Genomic DNA, 21,672 nt, shown 5'->3' with positions numbered 1-21,672 from the left:
CAGAGAAAGTCCTGCCTCTTCTCAGTAGAGAAATAAGAAAATAAACATTGTATGCATCAGCCTACTGGTATAGTAGGAGGCAGCTTTAAGGAGAGAGTTTGAATTAGGTTAGGTAAGTGAGGGTGAGAGTTTTTATAAGTGGGAACGAGATGATGGCTGTTCCAAATGAAAGACAACCAGTGTGTATGGTGGTTGGGAGATGAATACATGGTGCAAAGGTGATGATGGCTTTTCAGGAACATTGTCTTCCCCCAAATTCCCACTCCGGTCAGGCTAATGGGAACGTGGTGATTTGCTTGGACAGCAGCAGATGTTTGATAATAGAGGTGTAAGAACAGAGGACCAAGAGCTTTGAGTTTCAGGCTAAGGAATTATGGTCTGACCAAGAAGAATTAGAGAACTAACTAGTCAGAGTTTTATCTGAGCAGGAACGGTTGTGTTTTAGGAAGTATCTGATGAAAGCGCAGAAACACATGCCCACACAGAGATATTTGAACAGGAAAGTAACAAAATAAAAAGCAGTGATACCCAAGAGAGATGTTGTCATCCAAGTAGGAGGACCCGAGCAATCTCTGGACTGCAGAGAGTCCTGCTTCTCAGTATTTTCGTAGGAAAAATTAACCTTTGACTAGCACATGAATGCTGAATATTTGTAATTACAACATTAAAATTTGGAAAGCATCTAGTTTGAAGCTCATAGGGTACAGGAAATGTTCCTTACCGAGCAAGTGATTATGCTCACACATGCGACACGGTGTTACAGCAGCCGGACTCCAGTGCTTATAACTGTTTCATCACGGAATTAAATAATAAAGTAACATTGAATACTGCTGTGTACAAGGAAGACAGGTCATAATATTATTTTGAAGTGTATTTTTATTTTTTTCATTGACGTAGAGTTGATTTACAATGTTGTGTTACTTTCTCATGTACAGCAGATACATAATATTACTTTTAAAGGAACATTCAGTGTTGTAGGTGAACATGGACTAGGACTCGTGCGGGTTGATGACCAGTTTCTTGAAGATTATCTCTGTTTCTGTATCCTTGTTACTCTTCGCAAGTCAAATTCTCATGTAATGTAAGTTCCTCAGTAACTATAGTTACCTTTCCCTTCTCATCCCAAATCCTTTATATTTTTACTGCTCATTTTCTAAAAATCAAGCTTGAAAGAGATTTATTTTTCTTTTAAGCTTTTGATTTGTCTTTATTATGTATACTAGTTTTTTTTCTGTTTTATTAATTTCATTCTTTATTATTCTTTCATTTTAACTTTTGGAGTACATTTTGTTCTTTTTTCTAATGTTTTAAGATGAATATTAAATGTTGGTACTTGCAGTCATTTTTTTTTTGGTTAGAGTCAGTATATGTACCAGGTTCTGCAGGATTTGATACAAAGAGTTGTTCTCTTTCTAAAGAGTCTCAGCCGTCTGGACTCTCAAAATGGAATCGTAATATTACTGATTTTCACTTCAGTACTAATAATTGCTAGAAAAGGCCAATTTTTTGAATTCCTTGTGATGTCTAAAGTGAGATATATATGATATATATAAATATATGTTAATATATGATATATATGTAGAAGTATATGAATATACATATGTGTAAATTATATACTTCTGCAAAGGATGTCTAAAATGTGGGAAAATACACATGCGTGTATCACACACACACAGAGAAGCTTGAAGAAGAATAAAATCATGTGTAGTTTGACATCAGAAATAACCATGGTTAATATTTTGGTGCATACTTTGTTCAGTGTATGTGCTTGTGTGTATACATGTATGTGCAATACAAATATTTTTACAGAGTTGGCATAATTTATAAAGCTTATCTAGCCTTCTTTTTTTCCAGTAAATATATTATAAACTTTTCCCCATGGCTTTAAATATTTTCCCCAATAGTTAAGGGGTTGATAGTACTTTTGTAGCATAAGACATCTCCTCCATTTTCTTTCAATGGACATTTAAGTTATTTTATTTTAGAAGCAATAAAGAATGGCATGATGAACAAAAATCCTGTCAGCTAAATTCCTGTTCACATTGCTAATTCTTTTCCTGTTGTAAATTCCTGGGATATTTAGAACGTACATGGTTAGGCAGAATGACAGTCCTTTTCAGTTTCATTAAAGGAATTTTCCCTTTGCACCAGCACTGAGTGCAGATAACCTGGTGCACACACCTGTGCTCAGAAGTCACTGAAAGCGATCTTAAAATTTTTCCTATTTATTGACGAAAATGGTTTTATGAATTACTTGAATACAAGTAAGGCTGAGTGACTATATCCATGTGTTTGTTGTCTATTTGTATTTCTTATTTTATGATTTATACATCTTCTCCAGATGAGAAGATGTTGAAATTATTCTTCTCATTTTTTAGTTAGTATTAACATTTTGCAATGCCTGCAGTGATTCTCGATTGCATTCTGTTGTGCTTTGTTATTTATACAGCTGGTTTAAAATGTTCATTTACAGGTGTGAAAAATCATTTGGCTACATTCTCAAAAACATGATTTATTTTCTTTAGAATAGAAGTATGTGTATCTCTCTATATGTATAATAGAAATACATATGTATACATATATACACACTTAATCCATCAGGCTTGAAAGCTGGAAAGCCATTTTAAATGGTTGCATTAACCAAAAGAGAAAAGCTAGCTCTGAGTAGGGTAGGACATTTTTTTTCCTTATTAAATATTTCAGCTGTTGTTCAGAATGCAGGACTTTATTTCAGATTGTTAATTTATAACAAACTAAGGCTAGAATTGCATTCCACATGATGAAAGGGAATTCACATCTGCTAAGACAATCTGCAAGGCACCTTGAGGAGAGAGAATCAAGTAAATGATGTATTAAATATTCTTAAAACTTCCTCCATCTATGGTGCCTTTGATTCAATGAGGTTGGTAATCATAAACTCAGTGGTATTCCAGCTATTGGTATTTGTACAAAATAGGTAGTACTGCATGCAAGATAGATATCTCAGTACATAAAGAAATACTCTGAAAATAATCCTGGGGAAGAAATTACTGTTATAATAAGCGTATAGCTCTGCTAATATAGAGTGTTGCTTAATAATTGATGTTATAGGGGGGAGAAAAGATCAGAAAAAATTCTATATTCTGAGGCATTCCCGTGTACATTCAGAATGGAAAAGACCCTAGTGAAATGCAGAACAATTAGCAGAATACAGGCTGTCTTCCACTTCCGCTGATGCACATTTATGGTTACAAAAACAAGGCACACTGGGAAGGCAGGAAGTACACAAATCAACTTAATCTGTCCCTTTGCGGTATTTCAGGCCCTCCACAACTTAGTCCAATTTTATGTTTTTAGCCCTTGCTCCCACTTCTCCTCTAAATATATTTTCAGCTCCTGCCCAACTGGACTACTTTTTTTTTTTTCCCCAGAGCATAGTCTTTCCTCCTCTGTGTCTTTCTTTGTCCTGTTCCCTTTGCTTCCTTTGTTATCCCCAAACCCACCCATCCGTCACGTTTCTTTACATCGTCAAAGAAGTTTTTAATATGCCCAGTCCTCAGTGAAACTATATTGTTCCCTTTCACTGTGTATGAACTCCCACTCCTTTGACTTCTTTAGCATTTTATTTATCCATTTGTTTTGGAACTTAGAAGAAATGGTGTAAACTTCAAGGTAGAGGAGTAGATGACTTGAGATGCATTTTGGAAGTAGAATATACTGAACATGGTTTGAAGGTAGGAGCTGGTGAAGAAGAGCATCGAGGACTGCTGACTTAAGTGACTGTATGGATTCCTAGTTACTAAGATGGGGACTGTTTGGAAAGGCTAGGACTTGGGAGCTGACAAAGAGCTCCGTTTGGGGCACTGTTAAGTAACATGAGACCCAAGTAGAAGGGTCATGTGGAGAGCTGTGTAATTATTAAGAATGGAGCTTAGAGGAGAGGTCTGAACTGGAGACCTCCATTGGAGAATGTACCGCATAACAGTGGTCTCTCTCTCTATACCCATGGAACCAGATGAACTCACACAAGCAGAAAGGCAGAGAGGGAGGAGTAGGGGGCCAGGAGCAAACTCTGGAGAGCCCTTGTATGTTGGATAGAGGAGGAGGATCCTTCAAAAGAGACCGAAAACATTGGCATAAAAGAGAAAAAGGTGATGCCAAGACTTTGGCCTGAGCAACTGGAGGTATGATTTTTGACCCAAATGAAACAGTAAATTCCATCACCTGAAACTGAGGTGGGTGGAATAAATTTCAGATTGGGAAACGATGAAAGACTGAATATGGTGGTGTTAGTACAAAACAGGGTGATAAGAACTAAAGACACAAATAGAGACAACAATTTCCATGAGCTTTGCTGCAACTCTAGGAAGGAGAGTCAAGAGAGCTTTCTTTTTTTAAAAAAAAAATGAGAAAGAACTGTTGTGTGATGGGTAAAAATAATCCAATAGAAAAGAAAAAGTCAATTGATAATAAATGAAAGAATGGGGGATCTCTTTTACAAGTAGCAAAGCATGAGAAGTTCATTTGTGGTAAAGAGAGAGGGCAGATTATGGTTGGTGAGTGGATATGTGATGGAGTTTTGTAGAATTTCTCTACTGATTGCTTCCATTTTTGCAATGATGTGTGAACTGTTGTCATCAGCTGAAAGGGAGGATGGAGGAGGAGGTGTTAAATTTTAAAGAGAGAAGAGAAGTCAGAAGAAGTTGCTAGGAAAATGAAGGCAGTACCACTTACCACTCCCCATGGTTGGGTGTGCACGTGTATGTGTGTGTACCTGTACACGTGTGTGTGTGTGTGTGTTCACATTTTAATAGCATGTGCAGACACAAAGGAGTTAAGAGTTTGATTTAACTTAGGGCAGTGGTTTTACCAAGCCAGTACCAAACACCATAAAGCAGTAGAGGGGTCAGTGAGTACACGGAGTAAATCTAGCAATTATAATGATTCATCATGAAAGTTAAGCTAAGTAAGGATGAGAATGAGAGCATCATGGGGTGAGAGATGGTCATAAAATCAGCTGAGTGGAGGTGCCGATGGACGTCAAAAGACTAATGGGGTCAGGGCATGAGACAGAATGAGCTATGAAAGTAGGCAGTGATAATGAGAAAGTAGACCACATGAAGGGGAGATTAGAGAAGGGTTGTTGTTCTCAAAACTGACAGGTATGACCATGAGCATGAGTCGCTGAAGCTGCATAGAACACAAGAACTATGGCAAGCGTGGTTCACATCAACAGAACTGGAAGTGTTGGAAGCGTCACCTGTGTGTGTCCTGAAATCGCCACCAGGGTAGTGAGGAGGAGTCCTAGTAAGTGACAGAGAGCTGGGAGTCAAAATTATCCAGAAAGGAGGCAGAATGATGGCAGGAGAGAGATACAGTGTCAGTGGATGAGAGGTCATGTGAGTTATAATCAGATGGCAAGAGACTCAAGGCTGAGAATATTTACAGAGCTTGAAGGAGCATGATCTACCAGTGACAAGGAGCAAGATGTCCCTCTTTCATGTCTTCCGACCCAGTGGTGTGAAGGCACAGGGAGGAGAAACTGCCACCACTTGAGCACAATCCAGGAAGAATAGGATTCCCGTTGGAGCAAGAATGTGGCATGTCTATTTGGAGATATGGCTGAGATTGATTTAAGATGAACGGTGAAGGCAAGGCTTTGTGTTTTGAGTGATAAAGAGAAAGGGATCAAACTCGAATGAAAGATTAGGAAATATTCACTTGGTGAAATCACACTGTACTTTATAAAGCAAAGTATCGAACCCATGAAAGTTTTTTTTTAATTTTTTTTTTAGCTGAAGTATAGTCAGTTTACAATGTTGTGTCAATTTCTGCTATACACATAATAGTTCAGCCATGCATATGTATGTACATATATTCAGTTTCATATTCTTTTTCATTCTAGGTTGCTATAGATATTGAGAATAGTTCCCTCTGCTATACAGTTTATTTTATATGTAGTAGTTAGTGTCTGCAAATCTCAAACTCCCAATTTATCCCTTCCCTCCCCTTCCCCCCTATGATAACCGTTAAGTTTGTTTCCTATGTCTGAGTCTGTTTCTGTTTTGTAGATAAGTTCATTTGTGTCTTTTTTTTTTTTTAGATTCCACATAGAAGTGATATCATATGGTATTTTTATTTCTCTTTTGGGCTTATTTCACTTAGAATAACAATTTCCAGTTCCATCCATGTTGCTGCAAATGGCATTATTTTATTCTTTTTTATGGCTGAGTAGTATTCTGTTGTATACATATACCACAACTTCTTTATCCAGTCGTCTGTTGTTGGGTACGTTTGTTGAGTAAGAATTGAACTTAGTTTGACTGCATGTGTGTCCATGGTTTAATGTGAATCTGGTGCTGCTTATTTTGGACAGGCACTGACCTGGTGAGTTAAGAAACCAATGAGCTAGAGTACAAGAAGTAATATGAGAAAAAAAAATGTGTGTTTATTATATAAAAGGTACAAAATTTGTTCCTGCTGAAATAGTAGGTTAAGAAAGAGGGATGACTGTATTTTGAAAACATAAGAGTAACAGCCTGATTTTGCATACCTTTTGTTGCTTTCCTGGAATATATATCAAAAATGGGTGCCAAAGCAGGACTCAGGATCATTTTCTTGAGGGTCTATCAAGTGGGCATGATGCATTAAAAATAGAAGTAATTTCTATCCCTATCTCCCCTAGGAAGACTCTGCTGATATCCCTGACCGTGACCTTTGTTCAGCTTTCAATTTATTTCTGTTTTAAAAAACCCAGCTATACTGAAGACAGGGCAGGAGCATGTAACTCCATGTTACATGTTAATATTGGTATGATGTATTCATGGGAGAGGCTGGAGGGTTTAAAGAAAAAGTCTAGAGACCTGGGTTCTTGCCCTGGCTCTAAAACTAACCAGCTGTGTGGCTGAGGACAACAGAACTAATCTCATTAGGTGTCAGTAGGTTGTGATATGAACACATCGGAGGCAGGGTAGCATGGCTATTAAATGCATGGATCTTGGAGTCAGATAGGCAACTTTGAATCCTAGCTCTGTCCTTTATCAGCCATCTGACCTTGCCAATTTACCACTAAGCTCTCAAAACCCTTGTGTCCTCTTCTGTAAAATGGGAATAATGCTTGTACCTCTTTTTTGTTCTTTTATGCTCATGATTATCAAATGAAATCTGTCAAGCTGTTAGCATAGAGTCTGACACGTGGTAAACACCCCATGCATAGTACAGATTCTTTTTTTTTTACTATCGATTTTAAAATAATTTTCTTTGTGGCCATATTTAATCAATTTAGACTGCTTTTAAAGTTTATGGATTTATCATATGGTAGTGACTCAGCATGATTTCTGGCGTCTCCTTCTTAACCCTTCGCTATCAGATCCTTGGGCAGAAATGTAAATCCTTGCTCTTGGATTGATCCTCCAGCCAAGGTGATGGGGATTAGACCATCTCCACTTAGCGTGGCCATCCCCTTTTTCTGGGCACCTGTCGTAAGTGGGAGGTCTGCCTTGTATATCAAAAAGGGATTCTAAAAGCTGATTTCATTTGTGCTTTCATTCTGTTCTTTAAGGAAAGGGAGTTACATATTAGTTAAGGAGTCTAATGTCGTAAATACGGAGATGCAACCATCCCAAATTCAGAGAGTTTGAGATAAAAAGAGGCTGGGAAGGGTTTGAAGCCAACAATGAGCCAGGATGAGAAGCAGAGCGAGAGATGTGGGCTGTGAACAAAATATGCAAGAAGCCAAGTCATAGTCTGCAGTGCAGAAGGCCTTGAACTACAGAACACTGCAGTATCCCTCCTTCAGAACACAAGTCATCAAACATTTATTGAATATCTACTACATGCTGGGAGCTGGAAACACAAAGATAAATTTCACATAATTCCTGCCCTCAAGTAAGTCACATCCTAGCAGGAAGAAAGAGACCTAAATGGTAACACGAGGTACAATAGTGCAGTCATTAAGCACATTTCTTTGAAATGAGATTGTCTGGGTTTAAAGCTCAGATTTGCCACTTCCTACCCTTTGGGATGGGGAAAATGACTTCATCTCTCTGAGCCTGAGTATTTTCATTGGTAAAATGGAAGAATCTACCCATGGATTTGCTGTGAAAAGTAAATGAGTAAAATGTTGAAATGGGCTTCATGCAATACCTCCTATCTAATAAAGGCAAGAATACCTATTTTCCCACAATTAGAGGTTTCACTAAGAAGTTAATATTTGGGCTGGACTTTGAAGCTACATGAAGAACAGAAAGGGAGTTGATGACATCTTGAACTGAAGATACTGCAGAATCCACAGCTGTGACTATGTTGTTAAAGTTGGGGAAATAAAGAACAATCTCATAATAGAGAAAAGAGCCATCTCTCAGGGGTGGGGGAGAAAGTGGAAGTGAACAAGAGGAAACTGGAAAGTTCACTCTGGGACAACGTTTGGAAAACTTAGAATTGCATGGCAGAATACTTTGACTTTGCTGTATAAGTAAGCGAGGGTGGCTGAAGGTTATTAACAAAGGAGTGACTTGATGAGATTTGAATTTTAGAAAAGTTACTCTAAATGTGCGATCTGTATTTGGAGAGGGAGGGCTTGGACCAGAAGGAGGAATTAGACAGCGAAGAGTCCATCATGGTCCTTTGTGAGGCAGTGAGAGCGATGGGAAAGAATGCGGGGAAGGGGGGTTTCACAGGCAACTTGACAGTGGCTGGCAACTGACTAGAGAGGACGGAGATGGGTTCACAGGGAGAAGGAGGGTTCAAGAGTGATTCTGAGGATTACAGCAAGGATGATGAGGTTAGAAGAAAGGCAGTAAATGGGAAAGAGGTAAGGAAGAGGAGACCATCTGGCAGGGAAACAAGAAGTTCAGGTTTGGAGAATATGGATTTTCTTGGACTTAGTATGAAGATATTAAATAGGCACTCAGAAATGCATTAGTGAAAATAAGGCAGAATGGCAACTTGGGAACAGAGATCAGGAAACTCACCCATGGGACTGAAGTGGGGCTACCTCAGGGGTGGGATGTCTGGGACAGGGGATGCACAGTGATCAGAACCAAGGACAGGGTCCTAGAAATGCTGCTTTTTTGAGGGCGATCCAAAGCAAGAGGAATCAGCAAAGTTGGTGGAGAAAGGATACTGAGAAAAGAGGGGCCAATCTTTCCTCCTCCCGGAAGCAGAGATTACCAAGAAGAGCAAGGTCAACGATGCAGAAGCGTCTAATTAGGAAGAAGAATGAGAAGAGGCCTTTGGGTTTGACATTGATGGCATTTGATGGAGCATTCTGAAGTGAGGCAGTTGCTGACGCTTGATTTTTTAAAATGGCTAATGGAGAGGAGGGTGGGAAGGAAGTGGAAGCCGAGAGCAGGCATTACATCCTTACATCTGTGAAGACCTTGTATTTCCTGCACCAATGCCTTATATATAGTCGATGACTTAACCGTGACCCTTGCTGTGTGTGTTTTGTGGCTTTCAACTTAAAGGAGTGATGCTAAATGATAGTTTTCATCATATTCTGTCCAAAAGGACCTTGATCTAGACCAAGGATGCTTAGAGAGAGGGGCAGATGCTTGGAATGTCTCAAATTAGAACTCTTAAGAGTTATGTTTGCTGAGAAGCCTGGACAGTTGGTAAGAGTCTCATAATTTATACAGCATTTGGGGCATTATTATAAAACAAGACGTCTTTAATTTTTAAAAAGGAGGGAGTATATAATATTCTGAATAAAAGGCTAAAAGGCTTAACTGAAAAATGTAGCTTCTCTGCAAGCTTAATCAGAGAATTTTCATCAAAGCCACTGCCCTCTGTTCTGTAGTTATGTAGTTACTCAAAGTTATACCCGATTTGAAATGATCAGTGGGCTTTCATGATCCATTTAGAACTAAGTCACAAATCTTTTTTTTTTTTCCTAAGAAGACCTCGACTTTCCAAGTTTAGATGTGGGAGTGCATTTTCCTACCAGAACACTGGTACTCCGAATTTTGGCAAATGGCATAAAACTCACTGACAAATTAGTTTTTGTTGTAGTCGGTAAGTTAATTAATTAGTTTTGACTATTTTTAGTTGTAAATTCAGCTGATTTTTATCATTTCCCTAGTGGTGGAAGACAATGTAAGATGGAGAAAAACAGAAATCTCCCTCCCTCCCTCTCCAGCAAATGAATAATTAATAATAATTATTTTGTTATTATAATTATTATTAATAATGGCTCCCTCCTTTCTTTTTAAATTTTCTTTAATAGACCATGTCATTTTTTAAAGCTTTTCAGTAATCCCTTTAAAATAATACAATTGGCAGTACCTTTTTTTTTTCTTAAATAAAAGAAGCAGTTCAAGCCTAGGTTTTAGAGTAAGACAAACCTGAGTTAGAATCCCACCTCTCTCAATTTGCAAGTTGGGTGGTCAGCCAATCTCTTAAGCTTTCCGAGATTCTCTTTCGTCTTTGGAAAAATCACAGAAGAGAATCTTAACACTCATTCTAAAAGGTCATCGCGATGGTTAAATAAGCTAGTGTGTTATATCAGTGTTTCATCTTTCCTTAGTTCTGTACTCAAACAAGAGGTAAAATCATCATCATATATAGACACAATCACCGCTGGAAAATCCCTTAAACTGGCTCTAAAGTAGAGAATGCATGGTTTTGTGAGCACAGCCCTATCCTGTGATAAGTAGATATAAAAGTTGAGTGCTTAGAGTAATACACAGAACATAATAACAGGAGTGTGTATCAAGCATGGATTTAAGTGTGTGAAGACACACACACCGTGAGCATTAGCCGGAATGACATGCTGACATCTGAGCAGATTTCTGTCTCCATCCCTTCCTCTCGCTGAAGCAGAGACTCTCTCCTTTCTCCAACTCCCACCGTCAGGGAATTCTCCAGGGTGCATCATGGGACACCACCGTAAGCCAAAGGCACGCCACAGTTCCTCGCACATAATAAACACTCAATAAATTACTATTTTTAATGCCTTTTGTTCTAATAGAATTTTTTTTTCAAATAATAGAGCCTTCTTCAGAGCCAGCAGTATCAGAACTCCGAGACATTGTTGCCTCATCCACCCTTGGGTGACCATGCCCAGGTGCTGCGGTGTGATCAGGCTGCAGGGTGACCCTTTGTGTTACTTTTGGTCTTTCTCTGTAGTCACAGAGCCTGACAAAAGGAACATTTCCTTAAAGCTAACACCTAAAAGCCCCAAACTGTGCACCTTTTGGTGGATTTGACATGAATGCATTACAGGAACAAGGGAGACTGGATTTAGTTATGGTTCTCATTCCTTTCCTCAAAGATTTCTCAGCCTACACAGTGTGTGTTTGTGTGCACAGGCATGCGTGTGTGTGTGTGTTTTAGTTTTAGTTTTGGTTAATAAACAAAGTTGCTTTGGAATAAAATACCCCTGATATTGAGAGAATAACACTACAATATTTAGTTCGTGTGCGGTTGCCTTCACAAAGATGCTCCCTGGGAACGCCGAACTAAACTGAAAAGTCTGCTACCCTTGGCGTTTTGGTAGTAAAAAAAAAAAAATAACAGTTTGAAGTCGCCTAAAGACAAAAACACAAATCAATGTTGTCCATAGCCTCCTTGTGCTGTGCTAGCATATTTGCCATAGGCAAGAAGTAATTCAAAATATTAAACTAACTTTAAACCATTAGTTTCAATGTCTGGCTCTCCCCTCTCACGGTCTCACCAACTTAGGTTTTGTCTTAATGTTTCAAAGGTCTTCACATTTTGCACCCAGAAGTATGTGTCATGCTAGACAGACACAACAAAAAACCTTTATGAAATGTTTTGAAAATAGGATTGGAAGACCCTAAAACCTTGCTTGAGTGCTCTGCTGCTGATTTCTCCAAGGACGAAAATATACGTGGCAACTTCTTCAGAAAGAACATATTAAAGTTGAAGTATAAGGATTTTTAGATCAAAAGGATAATGATTTTTTAAAATCTTTACTATGTGATAAATTATTCTGAAGGCATTATAAAGATGTACAAACTTCCATGAGGGAATAACCCAGAAAGTTGGTGGTGACTTTGAAATTAGGATAGACATGATTACTAACCTCCTTCCATCCTTGGCTGAGGTTCTTTGTAGCGTGATACTGTTACTATTAAAGAAAAAAATCATTTTCTTATCACCCAAGGGTTTTTTCTTTTCATTTTTAAGGGAAATGTGTGAAAACAGCTGCATGTATTAAAACATGAAATGTGATGCCCTCACCAACAGTTCCCCTCTCTTTAAAAATAATGGTTTCATGGAGAATTGTGAAATGATTTCCATCCTTTACCTTTCATGAAGGAAATGGCACCTAAATTCTAAGCCAATTTAAATCTCGAAATCTGCCATCTGTGCCTCTCCTCTTGTCTCCCGGCCAAGAGAAAGTCATTAAACTTGAAGATGGGTAGGAGACAGGGAGAAGCAGAGAGAGGCATTGCAGGGTTTGAGAGGCAGGAGGGCGGATGAAAGGTCTGAAACCAGAGAATCTCCTGGTACATTTCCCTGAGAAAGAACTCATGACGGTGATCGGGGGATATATGAAATGACTGACTATCCATCAGCCTAGGGTGAGATCAGAAGACACTATCATGACGGTGAAGGCAGGATTCCTGCAGGCAAATATTATGATTGACAATCCCTTGGGTCTCAAGCGAGGTGAGTTCAAGCGAGTGAAAACGATCAAGCTCTGCTCTAGCCCCTTCACGAGAGAGAAGCCTTTGAAGGAAGCCCTTTCAACCATTTTTGTCAGCAAGGCTGCCCGTGACTCCCTAGGAAGTTTGCCACAATTGCTCTGGCATGAACCTATCATTCACCACATTCTCCAGGGACAGTAAACCCAGGGCTGCTGACCGTTGAAATCTGTAACGTCCCTCTCTCTGGGTGTTGGTTATCTCCAGTTACTTCTTGGTGCCCTTTAGGGTTGGCTCTTGCTTCTCCAAGTTTCTCCTGTGACTCTTTTTTTCCTTAACAGTGTTATTGTGGTATAATTTACATAGCATACATTCAGCCACGGGAAGTAGACAATCCAGCGGTTTCTAGGATAGTCACAGAGTTGCACAAGGATCAGCATAATGAATTTTAGAATGTTGTTAGGACTCCCCAAAGAAACCCTTTAGCAGTCGCTCCCCGTTCTCCCCCCTCCCCTTCCCCCGAACCACCAGCCCTGTCCAGCCGTCAGTGTGTCTTGTCCTCTAACTGCCTGTTCTCGACATTGCATCTAAATGGAATCGTGCAATACATGGTCTTTGTGACTTGCTTCTTTCATTTAGCGTCTTCTTCTCAACATTCGCCCCGTGCTACAGAATGTATCCATAGGTCATTCCTTGTTACTGACAAATAACATTCCATCACATGGATGTACCGTGTTTGTTTATGCACTCACTGTTGGTCGCCACTTGGGTTGTTTCTGCTTTTGGCGGCCCCTGTGCTTGTTGCGTCTAGACATCATGCACGGTTTCCGAACGCGATGGCGGGATGAGCACAGGCTTTGGGGTTACCTGCCTCTGGGCCCAAACCCCAGTTCTGCTGCTAATTAGCTGTGGGCCCATGGTCAAGGTAGATAGTCTTTGTGTTCCCTTATTTCCTCGTTTGGTACAAATAGGCATCTTGTGCCATCCCTTTGGCTTGCTGTGAGGACTAAATGAGGTAATTGTTGAACAGTTTTCCATTTCTTGAACAGGCAGTCACATTATATGATCCTGTCCTGGGAGAATCTTGTATATTTTATATAAAAGTAATCTGGGTAATGCCAGGCTATTCTGCTGTATTTTAAATCAAGCAAGTGACGACTTCAGAGACACCTGCTGGTGCTTACAGGATGCTCTCAGCAAAGCTCCATGAGAGTTGCTCCTCTTTTCCTAACTCAGCCTCACTCTGTAATCCCAGGAGGTAAACCCTGCAAACCTTTGCCTTAGATACAGTGCATTCAACAAAATACTAAATCAGTGCTGGCAATCAGTCCAAAAGGGGAACTAACACAGGTCTTCCCATTTCATAGCATTATCTGTTGAGGCAAAGATAACGTCATGGATTCACCTAGGTAACCCAGGATTTTAGAAACCCAAGCACAAAGCCTTTTCATGTCTTTAAACTTAAAGTGTTGTTTATCATATGCTGTTAAAACTTTCCATTTTAATTTCAACCAGAGAAGAATACCAGAATACACAGGATACAAATAGGACCCTTTTTAGAAGTCTGAGATCGTGCTGAGAGTTTCTTTAGTAATTGAGTCCAAGATAGTAGCTCCCAAGTCTCTCGATAGAAATGCTACACCTAAATAAATGTGTCTAAATGAGGTTGCAAAAAACGAACAGACTTGTTTAATTAAACTTACTTGTAAAGTTTGCTCAGAGTGTGTAGTAATTCACCTTGTCACTTCTCATCCAGGATGTTTAATGATGGGTTTGCTTTAGTTTCCAAATCAGAATCTGCTTCTCCCTCTTTACAGCCTGACATTAGGCAGCCTGTGGAAATTGCATTATTCTCTGCATGAATATTCATGGAATTAAGTATTATCGATGGACTTAAAGAGCTCAGTTATTTTTTGCAGTTGCATGCTTAGTTGCATATGCTGAAGTAGAAGTGATTGAAAATTTCAGGGCTGGGTCAAATCCTTGAAATATAAAATGTGAATGCGTTTCAGCAGGAAATCACCATCCTTGCTTTATCAGTTGGATTTTTAAGAGTGTTACCATCAGTATTGTTCCGTGATTTATAGTTCATGAAATGTTTTAGATTATAATGAGCACGGCTCTTCCTCACAAAATTCTGTGAACAAAAAAGTATTTTACAGATGACGAAACTGACTCTCATACAAGAAGAATGTCTTATTTAAGATCACACTGTAAGTACTGAAGCAAGATTGGAATCTAGACACTTCTCATTCTAATTTTTTTTTAAGTGAAGTATAATTGATTGACAATGTTGTATTAGTTTCTGGTGTACAGCAGAGTGATTCAGTTATACATATATATTATTTTTATTATGGATTATTACAAGATACTGAATGTAGTTCCCTGTGCTATACAGTAGGACCTTGCTGTTTATCTATTTTATGTACAGTAGTTTGTACCTGCTAACCATAAATTCCTAATTTATCGCTCCACCCTACCTTTCTCCTTTGGTAACCTTAAGGTTATTTTCTATTTCTGTAAATCTCTTTCTGTTTTGTAAGTAAATTCATTTGATTCTGGTTCTTTATAACATTGTCTGCATCCTATGGCCTCTCTGGGGAATGAAGTGTTCCTATAGGTTTGAAAGTACCTACCTACTTTAGGGTTTTTTTTTTTTTTTTTTCAATTTTAGCTTATAGATATGTCATGGGAGTTATCAGTTTAATTGCTGGGCTCCTGAGCCCCATGGACATTTGGTAGTGGACAGAATGCAGCCTTTCCTGATGCCAGGGTAAATGTAATTCTTGATTAATAATTTATTTTTTAAAAATATGGTGTTTGTTTACAGTATTAATTAAACATTCAAGGAAAACATACACCAGCAATTCATTTGATAAACACTGAATGCAAATAAGCAAACAAAAGAAATGAGGATAGGTTCATTCTATACACATTTGAAATATACCATGTGCTTTGCCATTGCTTCGGAGACGTTCAAGGTCATCTTCTTCCCTAGGATTATTGTCCTTGTGTTGGAGAATTACTATTACAGTGATGGTTGGCAGTGATTGGTTTGTGGAGAGACAGGGTACTTGAAAATAGTGGTCTCAAATTCAAATGCTGGTAGGAGCCAGGTAGGGGATATACAGGACTGGGTGTGTGGTGGTTAGAGATCCACGTGCATGTTTTTTGCAAGTGGTGGGAACTGCAGAGCACTAGGTATGTGTCAGGTTAACGGAGACATGCCTTGCTCTGTTTGGTTGTTGTCACCTTGATATCAGCATCTGATTTTTCCAGATCTTCTAGCTTTCAAAATAAAGACAGAAATCAATAGTTGGGTTTTTTTTAAGTTGTGAACTCCCTTAATATTTGACTTGATTATATGTAATGAAATAAAATCATTTGAAGAACAAACAAAAGCATAAGATGCAGATATTGATCCACACGCCATTTACTTTCAAATTTCACTTAAAGGGACCTTTCCCCTGGAGAGAAAACCCATCCCCATTTAATACTGAGGTACAAAAAGTGAACAGAGGTCTGTTTACATTCTGATTATTTCAGTATTCAGAAATTCATACAGAGAATCAGACATAACCAAACCCTCATTTTGTTTTTCTGGAGAAACCCCTATACTTCATTGCATCCTCTTAATTCCATTGTGGCCCATTGTGATTTCTTGTTATACTTAAAGACATCAAATCAAACAAATTTATCTTGAAAACCAAGCACGTAGGAAGAAAAAAAAAAAAACTAGAGAAACACAATAGAGAAAATAAATTATTCTCCACCAAAGTATAATCTCTTAAATCTTTTCACCTCTCAAAATCATGAGGAATCTTGGGAGTGGAAGCGTTAAGGAGTTTACTTGGAAAAAGAAATGCAATAAATATTGCTTCTTCTCAAGAATGTACCTCTATGTATACATGTGACTTCAGTGTTTGAGTCTAAGTGTGAATGAACTTGGGCTCTTTTGACAAGAAGCTTCAGTAGATGAGTATTCCTTACCTTCCCTGTATTTCTTAAGGAATGCCCCTACTTCTTGATAACCTTTCTGAGGTGCCCGAGATTCAGGTGACAAATGACATTTTTATTCCTGACATGCTACTTTTTATTATATCATTGAGAATGAAGTTCAATAAGTGACTTCTGATAATACTTTACCGCTGTCTTTATGAAAGATCGATTCCATTAAGTAGATACATTTCAGTTGCTATTACTTCAAGTGATGCCATAATGTACTTGAAATGCAGTCTTTAGTTAATAATAGCAAGCTTATCGAGTATGTTAGAGTTGTGCCGAAGTACTTACTTTTGAGGCCAGGTACCAGCCAAGAAATAGTATTTTACACCTGTAGGCTTTCTGTGTATTTTCCCCAAAATCTAATGTATACATAATTAAAAACACACAAGCATATATATATAGTTATTTCATAGGGTGTGCTATCACTTATTGTAATGAAGTAATCCCACTACATAAAACTTAAAAGCCAACTTTACCCAAAAATCATTTGGGAGCCCATCTTAATGGTCACGCTAGTTGCCAAAATGAACTCAAGTCCTCTGCCTACGTAGGAAGAGCTTCAGAGACGTCATTTGGAAAGGATTAAGTAGTAACAATAAGCAGCTACATCCATTCTATTTTTTAAAAAAATGCGTTCTTATTATAAGGAGTAGCTAACAGTGGTGTGTGGTGAAAAGAGGTGTATCCAAATTAAGATGGAAATTTGTTTTCTCTCAGCTTTCGGGGCTCAAGAAAATGAATATCGAAACTGAACAAAGTGGATAAACTTACTGAAAAGTAGCAAAAACAGTCCACGACACTTCCATATCCTGAAGGGGCAATTTTAAAAGTAATTGTGAAATTTTAATAACATAGGGAAGTGTTCACCCATCTATTGTTAAGTTAATAAGCAGTCTAAAAATTGGCATGCACATTATAGAACCAATTAAGCTTAAAAAAAAGATAAACTCACATAGAAAGCAGACTAGAAGCTTGTGCTCAAAAAATATGAACAGTGGCGTGCACACACAATAGGATTATAGATGGTTTTGTGTGTTGTTCTGTTTTTCTGATTTGTTGAATAAGAAGAATATAATTCCTTTATACAGTGAAGATATTTTAAGTAAAATTATGTTAGTATATTAAAAGTGCTTATGCCATTTTTATTATTCAAGGTTTTTTAGCTTATTGACTCTAAGGGAAATGTCGGATACATAAGTGATCCTTGATGGAATCTCAAACACTTGGTGATGATCTATCATAGCAGAATTTTCTAGTAGTTTTCTAATCCCTCTACTGTCCTTAGTGTTTTTTTAAGGTAGAAGATGAGGTCACAAGGCAAGTATTAAAGAAGAATTGAGTGGAGGTGGGGTAGAACCTTGCAACTGATATTAATTTCATTCCCCTATTTTAAAAAAAAAGTATAAATTCTATGCTTTCATTATGATATAAGTACTTTGTTTTAGTTTCATTTCTCTCTACCATCAGAAAATAAAATTCCTGCATTTTCACCATGGAATGTATAGAAATACCTGTGGACAGCATGGAATTCTTTCACTGGTGATACCAGTGAACACCTCCAAAATGTAATGTCAGATCTGGTTAATCAGTAGAGTAAAATAGACTAGAATTAGTCTTGATTAGGAAAATAGCAATCAAAGCATTCGACTTCTTTTCACTTGTTGGGACAGATGGCCTGTCTTTATGAAGGCAAATATCCAAAAACAATAGCCCACTACCTTATCTTTCAAAATATGGTGCTTAGAATCATCTTGGAAAAGGGCTGTTTAAGCCTAATAAGCCATATGCTCAATGAATTGATTTATTCCATTCTGTGGTGTAGACATAAAACTCTTCTTTGCCATGTCTTTATCATGTCTGCATTCCCTGCAATTCAATTATAAAAACTAGCAAAGCTTCCAAATAACAAGTAAATTGTTAAAGAGAATGCAGCTTTTGTATTGGAAAAAGGGGGGGGGGGGTGGGAGTTAAATGCATTTAAGTAAACAGTCTCTGATTTGCCAGAGATTCTCCCCGTAGGGTTCACAGTGCTATTTGAAGATCAGATAAACTGACAGCTTCCTTAGTATCCATAAAGCAGGGCTGAAATTATTCCAGAAGGAATTCCTGAGAGGAGTGCCACGCTGTCATTCTTACTTATTTAAGTTAGAGGTTGACCGTGGGCTCAGAAGGAGTGTTTCTGAGTCCTTAGACAAGGGAGTTCATTTCATTGTTAACTTTATGTATTTTAAAGTACACGTCAGTGCATTGTATTCAGTGTTGTAAAGAATGTTCTATCAAAATAGGCAGCTACCTGCAAGTATGAGTGACTGAAAACTCGACCTATATCCCTCCAGCCATGTCCAAGTGATCCAGTAACTGAAGCCTAATGTTGGAGAGGCATTCCTCTGTTTTACGTATTGTATTCCCCAGAAAAAAAAAATTGTAAGTATAAATTCTATGAACAGAGGAATAATGTATTGAGTCAATTTGGGGAAGTAGGGTTATGAGATGAAAGACTATGAGCTTGTCACTGAGATGGATTCCCAATGTGAGTCCACCATTTGCTCAGCTGTGTGACGTTGAGCACGTTACTTAAACTCTCTGAGGCTAAGAGTGTAGGACAGCATGGTGATGTAAGTAATCAAAACTAAAATAAATTTTTGAAAAAGCTACACCGTGTTTTTACATGTATAAATGTGTGCTTGCATAACCATGGCTGTTTTCTGATAATCTGGGGAGTTCGATGTAAAATTACTAGACCAATTACTAATTCCTTTGCGTCTAGAAATGCGCTATTTGAGAAAATGTATCTTTAGCTTTTAATTACATAACACAGAAGTCTAGTCTTTCTGGAGCATGTTGAGCCTTGAACTGAAAGAGAAGGAGTCAGTCTCAGAGTCAAGACATGAATGAACCTGATGTAAATTCTCAGTTTTTGAAAACTACAATATTGGTTATTCCATTTATGTGTGTGTGTGTGTGTGTGTGTGTGTGTGTGTGTGATGAGATAATGAGAGGCAGCTGAATGACTTAGCTTAAAATGTTACCGTGGGGTTCCAAGGAGATTTGAAGAAGTTTTTCAAAATTAGAAAATAATCTAGAATAGTGTCACTGTCAGTCTACTAAACCACATTACCAAAATTCACACAATTTTGACAAGCATCCTCCTCAGTGTGGAGAGTGCACCTGAAACCATGAGGACTTAATTTTTTTCATCTCTCAGTAATTAGGTGTTCTCTTTACAATATCTTCATATGTATCATAGCACGTTTATGTCCAAATGCCTCTGTTTTGACTAAATTACTGCTGACCAAACCGCATGTATGTGTAGAAAAGGACAAAATGCAGAAATGTAAAGGCCAGAAAAACATGTGCTACTTAAAAGTGAGTCTTTTCATTCAAAAACATTATCAGAAGGCTGAGCTGGATGTATTTTGATGCATAAATCTCTAGCTACCAAATTGAGTGCAGTGGGATTTGAAGATTCACCTGGAAGCTATATTGAAATGTCGTCTAGATGTAACAGGTGACCCGAGTCTCTCCAGTTTAGGGAACTTTTACAATCTGCAAAGCTCTTAGACCCCGACCAAATTTTCTTTTGCAAAACAGTCTCCCAGAGAAAGAGGAATGGAAGTCACTGGGAAGTGTTTTGTAGCAATGGTTCTCAAAGTATGGTCCCCAAACTAGCAGCCTCAGTGTTTCTCACCAGAAAACTTGCTAGATATGCAAATTCTCAGACCCCCACCCCAGACCTGCTGAATCAATCCATGTGGCTCCAGAAGATTCTGATGATCACTCAAGTTTGAGAACCACTGATGTAACATCAATCTTGTGAACCAAAGGCAAACTTTGCAAATATAATGTGATTTTTTTTCCTTCTTTAAAAAAGATTTGATGGATTACTGAAAGATAGCCCAATTTGTATCTTTCAGTAATCTGTCGGATTTTTTTTTTTTTTTTTTTTTTTTTTTTTTTGCCCCACAGATATTCTTTCTGTAAGAAAAATGATTACCTGGCTTGTTACCACCTGTATTTGTGGGCAAGGTCAGACTTTTTGTTCTCATAATGAGATTGTCTCTTATCAGTCTTGGAAGTAGTGAAAGAAAATATGGAATACTTTTTAACTACGTTTGTCCCTTGAATCAGAAATAAAGGAAATACTTACCAGGGGAAACAGAAAGGTGAGGCAGTTTGTACTTTCCAGTGGTTTGGGGGAAAAACAAAACAGTGGCTGTTACATTTCTGCTAAATGCTGCTAAATCAAAATTGATCTAACTTTTGGCCCAGCCTAGCATAATTCCCTTTGAAATGTTTTGTCATGTCTGTCAGTGTAGTCCTAGTTTAAGATGTTTCATGTTTAACTTAGGGAGCTGATGCAGAGTCTGAAAATATGTCATCGAAAGGGAAAAAAAAAGTGACTTCAATTTATGACAGAAATATTGTAAAGGGACTACATAGGCATCTTCAGAGAACATGAGTATTTGAGATCCTGCCAATTGTTCATCTCTTGGAATAGAACTAAGGATTAAAATTTTATAGTGGACTGATATCTGTAATTTTACTGAGGAAGATCATTTATATAAAAGAAATTTTTATTCCTGTATCTAATTTTGTACCATTTTGGCATCTTTTTTTAAAAAGGCTTTATCTGTTTTTTTTTTTTTTTTTTTTTACTGGTTTTGATGACCATTGTTAATTTGATTCTATCAGTTTTTGACAGAAGTAAGAAACTGTTCGATTAGAGAGTGTTACTCTTATGCCAGTGTTACAACCCAGCTTGTTTCCAGGAGGTGATGCTGGTATCGATCATTATTTTTAGTCTCTGAAATAATCTGTAGGTCTTAGATTGAGGAGCAATGAGATCCAACTCTCTGGCTCTCTTAATGAGGCCACTCCTTGCACGTTTAGCCCCGTGGAGCCGTGTTTGTCAGACTCACCACCCAGTGAGCACCATGAACTTGAAAGAGGTCAGGGCCCATCCCAGGGATGGTACTAATGTGAAGGATGCCAGTCTGTGACACCTCCTCGCTGTGGCATTCTTATCCATGTCTGTCAGGCTGGTTGCCCTGAGTTATCCAATTTGAATCTCCTGAAC

General features: G+C 38.2%; 1 protein-coding gene and 1 long non-coding RNA gene across 3 annotated transcripts in view; both read left to right on the top strand.

The window, feature by feature from the left end:
* Positions 1-21,672, top strand: part of TENM2 (teneurin transmembrane protein 2) — an 892,554-nt gene that overhangs the window by 83,661 nt on the left and 787,221 nt on the right. The gene's annotated exons all lie outside the window — the stretch shown is intronic.
* LOC116658998 lies at positions 1,575-17,156 on the top strand. Its single transcript, XR_004314256.1, has 3 exons — positions 1,575-1,782; positions 12,990-12,991; positions 17,147-17,156. It is a non-coding gene; the product is annotated as an uncharacterized LOC116658998 (long non-coding RNA).

The sequence above is a fragment of the Camelus ferus genome, chromosome 22 (genome assembly GCF_009834535.1).
Source record: "Camelus ferus isolate YT-003-E chromosome 22, BCGSAC_Cfer_1.0, whole genome shotgun sequence".
NCBI classification, from domain to species: domain Eukaryota; kingdom Metazoa; phylum Chordata; class Mammalia; order Artiodactyla; family Camelidae; genus Camelus; species Camelus ferus.
Note: the sequence above shows the minus strand (reverse complement) of the source record. Positions and strands in the feature narration are given on the sequence as shown.